A 14,588-nucleotide genomic window follows, 5' to 3' on the forward strand; every position below is an offset into this window, starting at 1 on the left:
TGTGTATTCTGCGAGGGGTCCAGTTCGGTTTCTCTTTTGACAACTCATCTGATGGAAATGTGTTTAGCTCCACTCTACACCCGGGGGACTGTAGCCTATTCTGGCCACTTTCCTGTCAGTTGTTTCCAGTTTTGTCTGTCTAGTTCTCCACAATTACCCGTCTCCACTTCTGTCTTTAACTGCGATGACTCGGACACACGCTTTGCCATATCTGTGCCATCTAGGATCGATTTGCACACATCCTCCTGCCAAGTCAGTGAGGTTGGTGAGGTCAGTGAAGACGAGGAGGCAGCCGAGAGGTAGCTTCATAACCCTTCTTACTGTTGTTTCTGAAAGTCCCTAAGCTTATTGAATCGCATACACACTCACTCAAGGGCACACAAGACCCATCATTTCCACCGCTGTCTATTTTAGGAGGACTTGCAGCGCTGGAAAAAACCACAGACACACTATAATTTAACGGTGCATAAATGCCGTGTTGCAGCAGGCAGCACTAAAGGTATCTGAGTCAGAGAAGACTAGACACGGAGGACGCATTGAAATCAATCTTACGCAGGCTAACGGTATGTTCTCGCCAATTTGCTCCTAAGATTCTTTTTTTCTTAACCAAGTGACCCTGTTAAAATCTAATAACAAGACCATCTGCTATAACAGCTGAAATGGCTCAACGCCCACATGGAAGCAGACAGCCGCTTTTGGTTTGGCCTGCACTCGGAGTGAGGATGATGAAAAGAAACAGAGCGTGTGTACTAATGTATCTTCCTTTTGCTTTTTGCAATAGCTTGGGACGCCTGTAGCTGTTGGATGTGCATGCTACTGGAGTAATAACCTGACAGTGACAAGTGAACTTACCACACCACATCGCAAAATTGAATTGTTGTATGCAGAAAGACATAGTTGGTCACTCTATCATCTTCGCCTTCAGCTTCTTCAGCACTTGTCATCTTGAAGGTACTATGTTTGGTCACGCTCTGCATCAGAATCCCTCAAAGAACCGCAGCTTCCCGGTGCCGGAAACACCCATGCAGCCCCTGACCATGATGCTACCTCCACCATGCTTGACTTGGAAACTTCCTTGCTTTATTTCTTATAGGTCCCACAGCTCAAAATTGTTGTTGTAGTGTCCAAAACAGTTACAGAGTAATTATTACCCCGTTGTTACATCATACGTGAAGTCCTGTCAGTCTTCAGCTTCTGCATGCAGAGAAACAAACTGTGTTCATGGGTTCATTATATTTGGAGCTATAATGAGGAATCGCTTAATCGCTAAATAGATAATAAACAAGTGGAATGACGTTTAAGAGCATGGGAACATTGTGTGAATTAAGAGAATTCTGTGCCTGTTCTTGCGTCACATTTACAGTACAAACACATGCTCACACGATGGGTGCTATATATTTAAAGCCAACAAGACCAACCAAACAACACTCTGTAATTATACTTTCACTCAGTTGTGTTGCCACTAATGACATTATAAAGGATATGAAGGATTTCATATGAAAAAATACAAACAATAAGGACAATACAAATACTATACTATAACAATAGCATCTCTTTAATTGCCATTGCCATTAGTGAACCAGCCAGGACGCCTTGGAAAAGTTACTATTCTGACTTGTATGTAGTGCCTGAACGCTGTTTATCTGATTGACTGACTGTAAATGCGCCAATGAACGCCTCAATTCATGTTTCCTATCGTCGCTATGTACAGTATGTGGTCTACAAAGAACCATAGAGTTCTGTAATTAGCGCCAGATCAAATAACATTGGGATTAACAGCTGTGGCTGTAGACAACCTCCCGATGTGAGTGTAATCAAGCCCTATAAAATATTGGTGCTATTGGTGTGAGACTCCACAGTTGTTTGTTTCTCATAATATTACGACTCAAAAAAGTAACATATTTGGTATATTACGAGTTTATTCTTTTAAAATTTTGACTTTTTTTGTCAGAATTTTTTTTTTGAAAATTTGCAACCATTTCAACTTAATTCTTGTACATTTTCTTCTTGTAATTCCAAATTTATTCCCATAATATTTTGACCGTATTCTCCTAAGATTTTAGCTTTTTTGCACTCCCTAATTTTGACAAATATTACATCTTTATTAGTTGTTGGTTTTTTTTTGCTTCTCATAATATTATGGCTTTTTTGCTTGAATATTTAAATATTGTACATTTGTAAATTTACTTTTTCTGTTAATATTTTGATGTTATTCTTTTTTAGTTTTCCTGTTAATTTTTTTAACTTTTTTTATTTTATTTTTTCTGGACTAAACAAAGTACTTCTTACCCCTTGCTATAGGATTCAGAGTTTGAAATGGACACACCCGGTCCCATTATATTTTTGGCTGTACACACCCTATACCACACACTTTCCATAAGTACACATTTTACATGCACTCACCCCCAGACCATAAGTCCAAATTTAACCCCCTTTGTCAGTGCATGTCATTAGACCCATCCAAGCATGACTTATTGCAGACACACATTAAGGCTTTTAAAATTCCAGTCATCGGAGCCAAGCTTGTTTGCACTTTAAAGAAGATCGGCTTGACATCATTCATCTTGTTAAAATCACTTAAAAAACAGGAATAAAGGGAACAGACACATCATCATCTCACACTAGCGTGCTAACTTGACTTCAGCTACTCAAGTGGTTTAAATGCAGTCTTTTCATCAACATGAAGCCCCAGTGAGAGGTTATTTTGGATGTAGAAAAGCTGATTTTAGCAATAAAATAAAAACATAGCTCATTCTCCTGTGTCTGCCTGCTGGAAATGCGCATACATTTTGTATTAGTTTAGCAATATTCTCAAACAATTGCACTTTGATCACACAATCATATAGACTAACATATCAGGAGATTATTATTAATATTATGGGAATAGACGCAACATGGAGTAAACGAGATGCACCACAGAGTTTTTTTTTTTTTTTAATTTAATATCTGCTTCAGCTAGATGCAGCAGGGGTGTTCAAACTTTTCCCCCCGAGGGCCGCATACTGAAGAATCAAAGCATGTGTGGGCCATGTTTGCATTTTTCAATGCGTTACTGGTATATATGATTTTCCTTTGACGTTTTTTTTTCTTCTTGTATCTTTCATCCTTCCATCCATTTTCTATGACGCTTATCTTCACTCGGGTGGTGGGTATGCTGGAGCCTATCCCAGCACACCCTGGACTGGTTGCCAACCAATCACAGGGCACATATAGACAAACAACCAGTACCTGGAGAAATATATATGCAAACTCCACACAACATGCCCAAACGGAGAATCGAACCCCTGTCTTCCTGATATTTTGTATCTTGTAATATTATTGTCATTATTCTGACTTCATCGTGATATTATACATTTTATGCAGCCATAATTGTTCTTTGTTTTGTCTGTTTCTCAGAATATTAAAATATATATATATTTTAATAGAGCTGTCAAAGTTAACACTGTTTTCTTTTAACGGCAGTAATTTCTTTTGTGTGTGTAATTTCCACTATTTATTATAGATAAAAAAATCTGCGATTTAATGCGATTAATTCTGAGTTAACTCTGGAGTACATGTGATTAATCACAATCAAATATTTTAATCAGCTGACAGCCCTAATTTTAACCTTTTAATATTTAAACTTCATGCTATTTTTCTCTGAATACTTTAGCTTTATTCTCCAAATGTTACTGTTGTTTTTGATATTCTATTAAAGTGTCGTGCCATAAAAAAAATCATAACATTTTTGCGGGATGAGGGATGTGCTTACGTTTTTGAGGTAGGATTACTGTATATACTATAGTTCCCACGTGCAAGTACCGATACACAAGTCCAATTACTTTGTAGACATCCACAAGCAATAATAAACAATAATTATATACTACAAAGAAAACTACAGCTTGGAGGCCATAATCAAAAAGTTTCATTTTTATAATATGGCTGAAATGAGACTTTAAAGTGGTCAAAACAAAGTGAAGTGTCGATCTCGCCCTCCGCTGCACTCTTGTTTATTTCGATTACAGCCGTGCACGCCCCCTGCAAAAAATCACAGTATCCGCTTTATTTCGCTGCTCAGCCTTGCGGAGTTGATGCCTTTTCGATTGATGTTGGAAATGTAGTGTGCCTTTTCGCGCTATGGGTCAAATCGAGCGACGTCTGCGTGACCCTTCGATCACCTTCAAGGGCTGCCGTAGATGTTTGAAGGCTCGTTTTTCTTCTTCTGGCTGAGTGTGAAATGAATTGTATTCCTCCTTGTGTCAACGGCAGGCGTGCACAGGTGTTTTCTTTTCTTCTGGAAGTGGCTATTATCCTTCTATATCGTCCCCGCGTCAATAGATGCTTTGGTTCACCTTGTTTTTCACAAAGAAAGCATCTCGCCATTGCTAGTCCTGTGTGTTTATTTACTGACTGCATTTTTTGGGGGTATTGTGTTGTGTTTGAATGTGCTACAAAGGCTGTGTAAATGTGACAACCCTGTCATTAATCAGTGGTTTGATTGTTATTTTTGCAGCAAATCGGTTTGGCCCATGGCTTACTATCGATGTTTCTTTTTCATTGGTTGAGGATCAGTAGCTTTCGGGTCAGGAGCTATAAAACTGGAAGAAATTGTGATGCACAATACCACAAGTACTGATACACAAGTCCAATTACTTTGTAGACATTTTATTTTTACACATAATATATTACTATATTACTATATATTAAATTACAGTCTTAATAATAGTCAAATAACAAAAGTTGCCATGTCAGGCATGTGTTTTTGAGATGTGGTGTTTATTCAAGTGTACCTGATGATGAACCGTGGCATGGGTCTTATTGCAGGGCTCTAACTTGGATGCATTTTGTGACTAAATTCCATCTCCTCATGCATGTGCGACTGGTTAATATGCCAATTTTATATGTATATACTATATACATTTTGTTGGAAAGCTTCTGCTCCACACCTCAACCTGGTAATGTAGTGCAGTGAGTTAAATTCTAATGAAATTGTGAGCATTTTTCTTAGCATTTATAAATGGAAACGTCATTGCAACATCAACAATGCTACCTTCAAAATGCTGTGCAGCATCATAATGGGAGGGGGTTTTAATATTTTGGTATGCCTTTCCTGTTTATCCATGAAATTTTATTTGCCGTTACTTGATGTTTTTGTTATGCGCATTTGGAGCGACCGTACCGGAGCAAGAAGAAACACAGAAAAGAAGAAGAGAAACTGGGGGGGGCAGTAGAGGGAGAGACAAAAACAGCAGCAACAAGAATTCCCAAAACAACAACAGTGACAAACAGAACAGTTAAATGTCAATGATGGCTAAGGGTCACAATGGAGATGATATCAGTGAAATGAAACAGTCCAACTTACCAGTAGCAATAGTAACGATGAAGACATGACCCATGATAGTAAACACAATTGCAACCATACAGTTACAGTAATTCAAATCTCACTGCTTGACATCATTATTACTGTAATAATAGCATACCAATATCATATAGACATCAGGGATAAGATGGTAGATTGTGTAGAGAAGCACCCATGTGCTGTGAGTGCCCATATGGAGGTGTGTACTTCTGTGTATATATTCATATATGTGTGCGTAAGTGTGCTCGTGTATGTGAATGCGAGTGTGTGAATGTGTAATTGTCACTGAGAATGACAAAAGGAGAGAGACTGCTTTCTACCAACCAGCAAACCCCGCCCCGCACAGCCAGGTCAAGCCCCCACCGCCAGAGACCCTCCGGCCCCGTGGGTGCGGGCAAAGCCAGGGCCGACTCCCCAAGACCCGCCCCTGAAGCATCTCCCTGAAGAGACCAGCAAGAGGCCATGGAGGAGCAATCCCAACCGGCAACAGGGCCCCAGCAGGCCGGAGGAGAGCCGCACCCCCGAGACCAGCGGGAGACCATACCCCACTAGGGCAGAAGGGCATCGAGGCCCACACACCTGTGTCACAAGGGCGCCCCCGCCAACCGGATGGGAGACCGTCCACGGCCGGAGGCGCCACCCCCCGCCCCCCACCCACCCCCAGGAAGCGGAACCCAGCCCGCCCCAGGTAACCCCAGGCGTCCGGGGCGTCATAGGCCCCGAGCCCAGGGAGATACGGACCGCCAAGGGATAGCACCCCCAGACACCCCTCGACCACGGCGTCGGGGCTACGGCAGTGTGGCAGACAAAGGAGCGGGCGAGGGGAGGAGGCCCGCACATGAGCAAGCGGAGGGGGTATGAACGCGAGTAGTAAGGCGCTCCACCGCACCGGCCAACACCTGCCGGGCAGCTCACCCCGTGAGGGAGAGCCATAGCTCCAAGTCATGAGGAGGCCAAGCACCAGAGCCGAGGAGTCAAGACCAGCACAAGGCCACCGACGGACCTCACCATCCACCGGAGGCCCGAGCCACGCCCCCAGAACCAGCAGCACACCACCCACGTACCGGTGAACCATCCCCGACGAGCCCTAAGGCAAGACTGGGGATGGGCAAAGACAGGGACAGCGATGCAGCAGAGCATAGGACCAGTGGCAGCAGACACCCAAACACCCGTCCCCCCAGCAGGCCCCACTCCGAGGAGCATTCCCCCCCATCCCCACACGCCACCCAGGCCCCCGTCCCCATGAGCAAGATTAGGCCCCCTCCCAACACACAGCCCGGTCCAGCAGCCACCACAGCGCAGCAACCCCAAGCCACCACCGTAGACTTCAAGCCACCAGCAGCGCGGACCCCACTGCCTAGAGGCCGGCGAACGCCCCCTCAAGGGCACGTTGGTGCCCGCAACCCAGGACAGACCGAGGGAGGTAGCGCCAACCGTGTCCCAAGGGCAAGCCTCGGCGTCAGCTGGTTCCAGCGGGACCCCCAGGAAGGCTAGGCAGACCAGACCAAAATATCCTGCAGCCCAGGGCACCCCGAGTGAGCCGCCAAGCCCCAGCAGCCAGCGGGCCAATCGCGGGGGTAGGCAGAAGGCTCTCCAGTCCAGCTTGCTACGCCTGTGTGTGTAATGATGGTATTGTGTAGATTGTGCAATTAAAAATAGGCCTGCCCCATATGGCTGACCTATGTGTGTGGTGTATGTGTGTGTATGGAGGGAAGCTGAGCAATGGTGGGTCCCATGCCTGCCCAGATCCCCCCCAGAACTGAGTGTCTAAGGTGCGGTTAAAATTGAAGGGTGACCAAGCCAGAGGAATGCCGAGGACAAAGGGGCATCCGCAAGGAAACCCCTCGCCCCCGGCATAACCAGTTGCAGGACATCCCCCAAAGTCCTACATGTATGTGAGGTGGTGCAGTGCAGCAGGGAGGACCGGGGCACCACACACGCCCACCCCGCACTACCGACCAACCGAGCGGGGCAAGCCAGCCGCCCGAAGCAAGCCGTGGGCCACAGGACCAACCACAAGCCCCACCCAGCCCATCGTGGCAGCCAGTCCGGCCTGCCATCTCCCCCCCAGGGATGGTCACCGGCCATCCCACGCAGGGGGCCCCACCAGAGATTGTGCCAGCTACGCCACCCCCGGACCACCAGGAGCCGCGGACAAACCACACGCCCCGAGGCAGCTCCTACAACCACCAGAACAGCAGGGACCGCGCCCCGGCAACACATCCGTCACCATGGCAGCCCAGGGAGTGACACCACAGAGACCGCAGGAGAACCGGGACCCGCATGGGGCAGAGCACAACCACGCCCCCAGGGCACGTGAGCCAGGAGTGCCAGGGCGGGACAGAGACACACCATACAGTAGAGCCCACAAGAAAAACGACACCCCAACAGCCGTAAAAAGTGAATGCCCCACCCTCCGCCCCAGCGCCGACCCGTCTCCACCACATCTCCCATCCGCCCACGGGCCCGCCGAGTAAACCGCCACCGGCCAGACCCACCCCCCAACCCTTGGTCGAGGCTCCCCTATGACCCAGAGCCCACCACCCCGCCCCCCAAGCAAGCCCCCCGCCAATCCCGGCCTGCGCTGCGCAGAGCTCCCCAACCACGACCCGCCCCGGTACCCACGCACCAACAGCCAGACCCCCCACCCGCCCGCCCAAATCCGCCACAACACAGCCACCCCCCTACCAAAGGTAGAGAAGCAGGTAATGCCCCACCCCAGCACCGCACCTCCCCCACCCAGAGCCCAAGCTGCACAAAGTGGGACGATAGCACACGGTCCCCATATAACACACATGCCTTCCATACACAAAAATAAAAATAGAGAATAAAAATAATACATAAAAATAAAGTAAAGTAATTGATAATAATGATAATGGAATGGAATTGTCATTATACAAGATGTACAACGAAATTGGAGAGCTTCTCTTTTCAGTGCAGTAGTCAAGTTTAAAAAACAAAAAAGTATATAAAGTAGAGTAAAAAAGACAATTTAACAAGATATATACCAGATATCCAAAATATACACATAGTATTGCACAGGAGGATATGCAGGAGCAGATATATTCATTTTAGTGCAATGATCAATGGGTCATAGTGCAAATAATGACTGGTGTGTACAGATGAGTAAAGTTACATATGAGTGTATTGTAATGGTTGTTAAATAAATAAATATGATTGAGGTAGTATTTGCAATATGCTAATGTCCGGGTACGTTGTATGTCTGAGTTCAGGGTGGTGATGGTTCTTGGGAAGAAGCTGTTTCTCAGTCTGCTTGTTTTTGCCTTGATGCACCTGTAGCGTCTGCCAGAGGGCAGCAGGTCAAACAGCTGAGCACCGGGATGTAAACTGTCCTTGATGATGTTGCGAGCTCTGCTGAGGCACTGGGTGGAGTAGATGTCCGTCAGGGAGGGGAGAGGGCAGCCGATGATGCGCTGCATTGACTGTCCTCTGAAGCCTCCCTCTGTCCGCCTCAGTGCAGCTTCCGTACCAGGTGGAAACGCAGTAGGTCAGAAGGCTCTGGATGGATGAGTGGTAGAAGGCCAGCAGCAGCTCCCTGTTCAGGTTGTTCCTCCTGAGGACTCTCAGGAAGTGTAGACGCTGCTGAGCCTTCTTTATGACAGCTGTGATGTTGTCTGGCCAGGAAAGGTCGTTGGAGATCTGGACTCCCAGGAACCTGAAGCTTCTGCTTGCGCTCCCGACGGCGCCTGCGTCTCTTTCCAGACCCGACAACAATCCACGGAGCGCCCGGTGGTCTCGCTAGTTCGTCTGGGATGTTGTGTCGACGATGAAAGTCTCTGCAAACTGCCAGTTTGTGTCGGTAGCCGATGTCCACAAGGTCCTGTCGGGTGTAGTGGTGTAATGCCGATGTATACGTGGATAGAGACCCTAGACAAACACACATCAAATAAGCAAAAAAGCACTGAAAGGGAGAGCCGTGAGCCGCTGCGTCTGTGCGCGCCGCCATCTTGAAAGCATAATGCATAATTATGATAATAATAATAATGCTAATAATGATAACAATAATAATGATAATAATTCAAATATATATTGATAATAGTGGTTATGTATGCATAATAATGATACTACTATACCTTTCCTGTTTATCCAAAGTAATCTTTTATTCTTTTTACCCTATGTTTTCACTTCTGGATTGCAAAGCCCTTAATTTTAAATTACCCCCCCCCCCCCCCCCCCCCCACACACACACACACACTCTAAATTTAGTCCCTGAAGCCAGCTGCGGGTCTGGAGGTTTTGCAAGTCTGAACTCCACCCCCACAAAACCTTTTTATCACATGCACAGGCCGCACCCCAGAGAAGAGCCCTGCGATGGGATGCAGGCAGTGTGGAAACAGAATGTGCTTCGTGGTGAAATTTCATCCTCATTGAAAAGACAAGATGTGGCAGCGATGTCATGGCAGCACCTCAAAACAGTCATCAGTCATCACGCAATCTGTTCTGACGTTTGGTGATGGGGTTCACTAAACTTAACTTGTTTGAGACTACAATATATTAGGCAACAAGCAAGGGTTACAATGGTGTTGTTGTTCCAGACGAGTCGCATGGCAGCTTGTGGTTTAAACTCAAATATAGTTATAGTATGTTCTGTTTTCCACTTTCTTCGTAAAAATAGGTCTTTTCTTTCTACATCCTTGGTTTGAATCTGGCTTCTGGTTCAGTGGACTATTGAAAAGGTATGCTGGGAATTCAGGGAAGGCAAGAACTATAAAAAAGAGGACTTCACCACAACAATAAGCCTTTGATTGCACATAATGGTCACATATGGAACAATTGACCCCACATCGGCCACAAAATCGAACTTAAGTAAAACATTACTGCAATTGTAGACGTGTGTTCCCAGGTGGAGGCTCATCCCGCACAAACTATCTTTCTTTGTTTCTAATTCAACACAAGTTTAATGTGAAAAAACTATATTTTCAAGTGTTCCCATAACATTGGAGGAGTATAGAAAACATAGAAAATGGCGCTCCAATGCTGCTTCTGTCCACCAGAGGAGACCAGAGGAAAATCTTACCTTGTGGGGAAACTTTAAAATTGTATTTTAAATTTTAAACTCATACTGGGACATGTTTGTGTATTTGTATAAAAACCTTTTGAATATTAAGCTGCTGTGTGATGAATTTACCACAGTTAAGTGTTCTTTAAAAGATGACGCCGTGATGTTGTTATACTGGTATGCAGTGTATACTGACCTCCACGGGCATCCAATGGGTTGCGTGTAAGTGTATATAGCTGAGTATTAAGGTGACCAGTATGGTAAACTGTTTGACACTAAAGCACCATTAAGAGTCTGACAGCACAAAGTCCTATCTGCTTGGTAGCCTTGTATGGCTCTGACACACACATTCGCTCACACTTCTGCTTTGTCAGAAAGTCATCAGTTATTTTACACCCTGCCTTTTTCTGCTGACTCTGGCTTTCCACTCCACTCCACTCTCTCTCGCTCGTCTTGAAAGACTCACTGTATCACACCGGGTGACGTAGATGAAGGTGTTGTGTCAACAGCACACCAATGCGGAGATGGCGTCAACACAACGAGGCCTGCACAAGGTGCGCTCGGTGAGCTGGGAAGCGCGGGAAACACACATGACACTTGCTGTATTTGCTTACGTCTCCTTTATTTTGTCAGTTCATTAGACCCGATTGCTGACTTGTCGCAATCAGCAGGAAGCTTCATCGGACGCCTGTTTAGGTGTACCTGCTCAGTCGTCAGACATTGTTGAAAGAATATTGTGATTGATGTTTATACCTGCTCCTGAACTGCTGCACAGGCAAAAGTGAAAATTGACCAAAACAATTTAGTGGGTTTTGGCAATCACCACAAAATGTTGGTATACATATAAATTTGGTACACACCTTTGGGGGACTCACAGGGACGTGGGATAAAAATTTGAGCAGGATTGATTGAAAAACATGGCCGCCATCAAACAAAACATCTGTGCAGGTGCATAGGCGGCACCAATTGACCGTAACTCATCAACGATTTATGCAATGATTGGAAAACTTTGAGGATACTATCTGTATTACATGTAGCACGTCTTTCAAAGCATTTTGAAATATATTTCAAATAGCATGTCCAGTCATGTCATTTGGCCTAAATTGTCTACAAATCTCTGAAAACTGCTGGAAAAGTTTTGAAAAATGTAGAATATGAATCATTAATTAGATGAGAGGAAGTCCATATTCATTCATTCATTTTCTACCGCTTATCCTCACGAGGGTCGCAGGGGTGCTGGAGCCTACCACAGCCGTCTTCGGGCGAGAGGCGGGGTACAGCCAATCACAGGGCACATATAGACAAACAACCATTCACACTCACATTCATACCTATGGACAATTTGGAGTGGCCAATTAACCTAGCATGTTTTTGGAATGTGGGAGGAAACCGGAGTACCCGGAGAAAACCCACGCATGCACGGGGAGAACATGCCAACTCCACACAGAGATGGCCGAGGGTGGGATTGAACTCGGGTCTCCTAGCTGTGAGGTCTGCATGCTAACCACTCGACCCATATGAAGCCCATATCATGAATGCAATTACATTAGCACTCCATTTGCAGCCACTGTATATTCTGCAAAGTAAACAAATTCTCAACTGCTTTTGGGAGTAAAAGACCAGGATGCTGACTCTCTTGTTGTAGCGCAGACCTCCTGCACAGCAGATGGCTTTGACTTGTTCTCAAGCTCCAGAGCACCACGGGAGGTCGGGTTGAGACAATGCACATCTCCACAGGACTCATGTTGTAAAACAACACGTGTTTGAGTGTGTTTGCTCTGCTACTGCACACAAACTGTTTCATTATTGTTAAGATGCTTTGGGGTGCCTTTTTGACACAATTAAAGGATCTCATGATGGAGCCTGCTAATGAACCCTCATTAGGGTGCTAAACTGCACATTTCGCAGAATGAAAACTAAATTACATCGAGCTGACATGGCTAGCAGAGCTTGGGGCTTTATTTTAAGAAATGTAGCGAAGCCTGTTTTACTTTTTATTACTGTTATAACATCATTAAAAAGTCACTACATAATGATGGCTCTCATTCCCGTAAAAAAACAAGACTTCATAAGAAATACCTTATGACGCTATAGCCCTCACAAAAATAACATTTACATGACTGACTTGCATATCAACCAAGCTACAGTGATGTTATTATTGTAGCAGCTAACATGAAAAACTATTTTTATCTGGCGGACCAACACTACGCGTCGCTAACTGCAAGTCTCTGCATCATCATCTGCATCACAGAAGAGTGGATACTTAGCTCTCCATTTCGCTACAAAAACTCAACAAGATGCTTGTTTGCCATCTTGTGCTGGAAGACACAGCCATCCCAAGGAGAGCAGACATCCTAAGTGTTGTTGCTGCTCTTGTTTTGCCAAAACTACCATAAGAATGTGTATCATTGTGCCTCAATAAGAAGTTTCAGTAGTGTTTTAAATCGCCAAATACGGCAAAATAATGCAACTATTACATGTTATCATCCGCGCATGTGTTAATGCATAATCACAGTGTGTATATGAAATGATGCAACCTTGTTCTAGGGTTTTTTTTAGAGGTCTTCATAGTCAAAATAGGTGATAATATCTAGCTCATATTAACATGTTTTCTCATGTTATAATGCACAGAAAAGGGAAAGAAATATGTGTTCATGTTTCACATAAGGATTGTGAATGATGGGCAAAATTCCCAAAAAGTGCAGTTCCCCTTTAAATATAATCGGTTAACAAAACATTTAAATAATGTCTGCTTCCTTAGTTGAAGAACTCTAAACCTATTTTGTCAAACACTCTGCAGTGTGTGTGTGTGTGTGTGTGTGTGTGTGTGTGTGTTGGGAAGGGATGGAGGGAGTCATCCCCCCCCCCCCCCCCCCGTCTCATTAAGTTGCTCAAAATCATTTGGGTTATTCCAAAGCTTCATGCCGCCCCTCCGCTACAGTAGATGTAGCTGTGATTATTAGTAGGAGTCAGCATCCGCCTGGGTATTAAGCAGCATGCTTTTTTTAATTCCGCCTCAATCATTGTGTCTAATTAGCAACAATAAAACCCAATTGAGGCTCAAAGGTCAGCCGCACGGAGGAGCACATTGTGAGGCACGTCGTAAAATGCATTCATGTTTTCTCTCACACGGCGGTCTCATATGACCCTCCCCGTCACAGCCACACACTGACTGCCGCTTTTGTGTGTGAGAAGTTGCTGTCAGGACATTCCGGATGAGCTGCATGAATTCATAATGATGATGCTTGTAAGGAAAATGAAGACATTGCATTGTTTTTCCTAAATACAAGAACAAATTTAGACAAAGTCATTATGGAAACAATCAGGGTTTGTTTTTTTTTCTGTTGAGAGCACGGCGGCACATGTCAGTGGGGTGCAAATAGGAATATTGTGTGGCAAAAATGGTCGATTGTGTCAATACACCGCTATAAATCTGTTGGTGGAAACATATGGCTCATTAGCATCACATCTCTTTGGTACCAGTCCAACAAAAGTAACATATTGTAGATGAAAAGTGGGATTTTAATACCCCCCTTAAATCTGTGTAATGTTCATCCAGAGCTTTTCTGCAAGTAGAGGAAACCCTTTCATCAGTCCCTCAAGGGGACGTCCATTTTTTTTTTTTTCAACAGAACAACGTCTTTAGCGACTTGAACATTCCTGTTCATTGGCCCAAATTGTGGGCCAAAAATTCAAATTTCCTGAACAAGCAAAGAGCTATCTATGCGTGGGTAGGTTGAACTCGAGAATGGGGTGTTTGGGAATATTGGAAAAGCGGTCTAAATTAAGGAGCTGGGCTTAATTAAACATTGATTTTCGTTTAGATTGCACATGTAAGCAAGCGAATTGGTCTGAGGTGTTGCAGGTGAGGATTAGTTGTTTCCCGACTTAAATCAGGCTCAGGAACACATGACCCCCCCCACTACTTTGGTCATTTTCATTCATTCATTCATTTTCTACCACTTATCCTCCCCATCGCGGGGGTGCTGGAGCCTATCCCAGCTGTCTTCGGGCAAGAGGCAGGGTACACCCTGGACTGGTTGCCAGCCAATCACAGGGCACATATAGACAAACAACCATTCACACTCACATTCATACCTATGGACAATTTGGAGTCACCAATTAACCTAGCATGTTTTTGGAATGTGGGATGAAACCGGAATACCCGGAGAAAACCCACACATGCACGGGGAGAACATGCAAACTCCACACAGAGATGGCCGAGGGTGG

The 14,588-nt window shown here is 45.0% G+C and overlaps 2 protein-coding genes across 4 annotated transcripts in view; one reads left to right on the forward strand and one right to left on the reverse strand.

The window, feature by feature from the left end:
- Positions 1 to 14,588, forward strand: part of chst11 (carbohydrate (chondroitin 4) sulfotransferase 11) — a 60,330-nt gene that overhangs the window by 17,029 nt on the left and 28,713 nt on the right. The window lies entirely within an intron of this gene.
- The window catches only part of slc41a2b (solute carrier family 41 member 2b), a 64,310-nt gene continuing 57,821 nt past the window's right edge, over positions 8,100 to 14,588 (reverse strand). Inside the window, exon 12 of the transcript XR_009130368.1 lies at positions 8,100 to 9,226. The gene's annotated coding sequence lies outside the window, so the exon portion shown is untranslated. The remainder of the gene's footprint in view (positions 9,227 to 14,588) is intronic.

The sequence above is a fragment of the Doryrhamphus excisus genome, chromosome 7 (assembly GCF_030265055.1).
Source record: "Doryrhamphus excisus isolate RoL2022-K1 chromosome 7, RoL_Dexc_1.0, whole genome shotgun sequence".
NCBI classification, from domain to species: Eukaryota; Metazoa; Chordata; class Actinopteri; order Syngnathiformes; family Syngnathidae; genus Doryrhamphus; species Doryrhamphus excisus.